At 43.6% G+C, this 4,649-nt stretch overlaps 1 pseudogene; it reads right to left on the bottom strand.

Annotated features, from left to right (window-relative positions):
- Window positions 1-395: 395 nt before the first annotated feature.
- On the bottom strand, window positions 396-1,109 carry LOC123779475 (small ribosomal subunit protein eS6 pseudogene; annotated as a pseudogene).
- Between the last annotated feature and the right edge of the window lie 3,540 nt (window positions 1,110-4,649).

The raw sequence follows: 4,649 nt of genomic DNA, 5'->3' as shown, positions 1-4,649 counted from the left end.
AAACCAAAGGACCAACTTACATTTCCAAACCCACGATTTCAACAGAAGGTTTATGAGACCAACCTTGGGAGACTAACGTATAATTCCAACATCATTACTGAGTTTCTCAAATTCGTGTTTAATGAACAGTGACGCTGAGCTGGGAACAAATGCCGTGGGTGGAAAGATCACCAGTGTAGTCTCTGGGAGGTGCAATGCCCGAATGATATTTTGTGGATAATTGTATAACGAGGACGCAGTAATGCCACCAAACAATGGGCACACTGTTCCGAATGAGGAAGTAAACAGTTTCCAGTGCCGTCATCACATATTTGGTTTTTGGTTTTCGGGTTTTTGGGGTTTTGTTTTGTTTTGTTTTTTGTTTTTGAGATCTGATGTCTGATCTTGGAAAAATCTCATTTTTGACTGGACTCAAACTCAGAGGTAGAAGCTCTCAGAGAGGACAGCCCCCGTCTCTCGGCAATCTGTTCCTGCTGCTTTGCTTTGACCTCTTTCATTCTCTTGGCCAAAAGTCGAGCATATTCTGCAACGTCTTCCTTACTTTTCTCAGCATGCTGTTTCCTCAGGGCAATTCGCCGACATCTGTGTCGGAGGACATTTGGATGCACGGAGTACCAAGGCGCTGGATCCTGGGCGCTCTGGTTCTAGGTTTCTTACCTTTTTTGTTTAGGGGCTTTCTCACAACATACGGGCGGACATCATCTTCTTTAGGGAGAGATTGAAAACTCTGCGGATTCTGCTGGCTCTTTGGGGCCCCAGGTGACAAGGCACAGTAGTATCAGTGAGAACACTGAGATTGGCATCCACAGTGCAACCCTGAACAGATTCGCACTTTCTTTCTCCAGTCCTCCTTGGTCTATCGCAGGAATGCTCCTTACCCAGCAGGAGGCGGACAAGGCTATGGGTCAAGAGCACCTGCTTCGTGGGGAAGCCTTGTCTGTCATCGCCTCCATTGCTCCAGACCACAAAACCTTCCATTCTTCGCCCAGAGCATCGGCAGCGACTTCCGTGGCCAGACGCTTCTTATTAAAGGTACAAAGTTTGCGTTTCTCATCCACGTCAATGAGTCTCTGGCAGCCAGTAGCTGGGAAAGAGCTGTTCCCTCTCATCCTAAAGCAGCTGGAGGCCTGCGAGGTGCCACGGAAAAGAGTTGCCATCACATGTTCTAAACACTTATGGGGACATTCGATTTTATAGCTTTATCCAGAGAGCAGGATTCATCTGCTGCTAAATGGAACACCTGCAAGATAGAGGAGAGAAGAGGAATGGAATGTGTAGGGGCCCAGGGCAGGCCGGCCCGAGATGGGCCACTTTGGCATGAAGGTTATTCAAGCTGAGGGCAATTAAGACCCAGAGGGCTCAGTAGAAACTTTTGCCCTTCCCTTAACTACTTGGAAGAATTTAAATTGGGGATCCTTCCCAAAATAATGGTTATTACCACAGATAAGTTTTATCTGCGTGACCCATCTGTATGGTAAGGAAAATGTCCAATTACCAACATCTGCTCTGCTTGCTTGCCTGTGAATTGCATTCCTTCCCCCTGAAGTCCCCAGACCCTAACACCCTGCTCTTTAGTTCAGGATGACATATCTACCTCGTTGTGCCTGTCTTTGGGAATTTCCATGTCTGTTTGAATTCCCTGTATGTACCCTGTTAAATCTGATTTTCTCTGTCTCGTGTCAATTTGATTCTTAGTCCAGCTGCAAGGACTTTGAAGGGGCAGGATATTCTGGCCCCCCGACAAGTGATACCCCTTATTCCATTCCTGTGATGTTCTCACCCATGTCCTCCCTCGCATTTGTATAACTGGGGAATTGGATGACGAAATCTAGACAAAGTAAAGATCTCAATTCAACTTTACAGTTATTGAACGAATATTGATTGAGGGACCGGATGGAAAGCCAACCATCTCCAAAGATGGGAAATAAATTCTTTTTTTTTTTAAGATTTTATTTATTTATTTGACAGAGAGAGAGACAGCCAGCGAGAGAGGGAACATAGGCAGGGGAGTGGGAGAGGAAGAAGCAGGCTTCCTGCTGAGCAGGGAGCCCGATGCGGGGCTCAATCCCAGGACCCTGGGATCATGCCCTGAGCCAAAGGCAGACGCTTAACGACTGAGCCACCCAGGCACCCCAGAAATAAATTATTCCAACCATGTAGATTTTAAATTCTGTTAGGTGGGATTAGAACAGATTTTGGACTATTTTTTTCCCCACTCTCAAGGTGATACCCTTCTGAATGTTTAATCTGGTGTCCCATGAATTATACATTTTTTTCTACTTTGGGGGGAACACAGTCTATTCCTGTCTCTATATGAGTTCTGAGGATCGTTCCCTTCGGTGGGTTTTCCCCCAGGCTTGGGTGATTTCTTCTCAATCATGCGCCGATCAGAATTCAGCTGTAGACTCAAAAGGGACTCTCTGTAGATCTCCTGAGCGTTCTCCCTGTCCCTCTTTCTGGGCGGAGCTCTCTTATGTAGCATAAGACCTGAGAGATGGGAAACAAAAAATATGATCCTTGTGGTTGCCCCAGCTTACTACCTGGAGAGAGTTTCTAGGCCTAAGCTCAGGGAACTGGACCCCAGGTGGAGCTTGGTAGAGCCCCTGAACTGAAGAAGGGGAACTAGTAGTCGGGGAGGCCAGGAATTCACAGGCGGATTCCCCAAGAAGAGAGCTCCGCCCAGAAAGAGGGACAAGCATTGTTTCATATTTTGCCCATTTTTTCCTTGTTTCATGGGGGAGGGCAAATCTAGCCCCTGTTACTTCATTTTGGCTGGAAACAATCACATAGATCTTAAATTAGATGACATTATTAATTGCTGTCTCCCTTAAAAATTGCTCTTGACTCCCAACATATGTTATCTTTTATACTGAGGAGTTGGTTTACTGTCTTCAATATGAGGAAGGAGGGTTGTCAAGATAGGTGTCAGATGGGAGTTGGCAATTCTCTTTAATGATACTACAGGTGTCTCTGTAGAATTAATTAGCTACAGGTTGACCACTATGATGGATAGCGCTGGTCTTGAATTTGGCTTCTCATATAAATAAAATCTAATTGTAGTTTGAATTTCTAGATTCCATCTTACGAAGTCTCTTCTCTCTTTTTTTACAGTTGCATCTCTGGGGAACATCATGGGGTAACCTTTAGGATATGTAATCACTAGATGTGTAAGTGTAAATGCAAGCCACTTTATTTAGAGTGGTATGAATAAAACAGATCTTTTTTTAAAAAAGATTTTATTTATTTGAGAGAGAGAGAGAGAGAGCATGCGCGCGAACACATGAACAGGGAGGGAGAGAATCTCCAGCAGACTCCACGCTGAGTGCCGAGCCTGACAAGGGGCTCGATCCCACAACTCTGAGATTGTGACCTGAGCCAAAACCAAGAGTTGGCTGCTTAACCAACTGCACCACCCAAGTGCTCCTAAAATATATCTTGAGACAAAAGAAAAGGAAAACCCACAAATTTGGGGATGTGCCACAAATAGTCAAATAATGGTGTTGGAAACTCCTTTTGACAACTGGCAGAAGTTTTTATTTGGCCATGGACTGTCTATTTCATCATTTTCAGTGAGGGAGAATGTGTAGAAGACACCTTATATAGGGGAAAAAGCACTAACTTCGTTTCTAAATCATTTAATCATTACTTTATAACTTTTAGGGTACCTTTGACTATATGATTAATTCACTGTCACATTTGTCAATCTTCTAATATTTTTGACTCTTTATTTGGCTTCATTGTCCATCCTTCCCTCAGGCCAGGTCTTCCCATCAGTTTCTGAAGTCCGTAAGTGCTACAAGGCACTAGGAATCAGTACATGCAATCATTAATTCATTCGATAACCTTGGACAAGTTATCCAACCTCCTTGAACCTCATTTTTCTTATCTGAACAATAGAGATAATAATCCTACCAATATTGAAGGAATTTTTCGGTAAGAGTAAGTGTGTGAGTGTGCGGGCGCGTACGTGCATGTGTGTGTCTACTGCAAGAACAATGCCTGAGTCATAATGGAAACTCAATAACCAATAGCTGCTATTCATTTTGCTCAAGCATCCACTGTCAGGAAAGAAGTATACATATTAATAAAATGTCTGTCATACCTCTTCCAGGGACTGATTTCTGAAATATAGCATGATGAAATTCTCAATGTCCGAGACTTCATCTATTAATAGCACAACCCATAAGAAGGTCATTTGTCCAGGCTACAGAGGGATTGCAAAAAAAAAAAAAAAAAAAAGTCTCTCAACTCCAGGGATTTGAAATTTTTCCCATCTAATAGAGGCAACAGAGTCAGTGATATTTATCTCAGCTGTAGTCTCAGATATGATTGCTGAGATACCTGGCACTTACCAAGCCCACGGATCCTGATTTTGAATCAGTTCCCCAACAAGAGAGTTGACTTAAAGTTCGTATTCCTCTGTCAAAGAGCATTCAGATTTGGGTTGTCTGGTTTCAAGTGAACTATCTTTCAAATTTGAAATATATCACGCACTGACAATATTATGACTAATGGGTGCAGGGATCCATTCACCTTCCTGCCACCCAAGACAAGCCTTGTATGTAAGTTCCCTTTTCTAGTATTAAAATTATCACCTGCCAACCTGGAGTGGCCTGCTTCTTTCTTCAGTCTCTCCCTGACCTCTGAGT

Source organism: Ursus americanus, chromosome 1, assembly GCF_024610735.1.
Source record: "Ursus americanus isolate L20-20 chromosome 1, mUrsAme1.1.p, whole genome shotgun sequence".
Classification (NCBI taxonomy): Eukaryota; Metazoa; Chordata; class Mammalia; order Carnivora; family Ursidae; genus Ursus; species Ursus americanus.
This window is presented reverse-complemented; position numbering and strand designations above follow the sequence as displayed.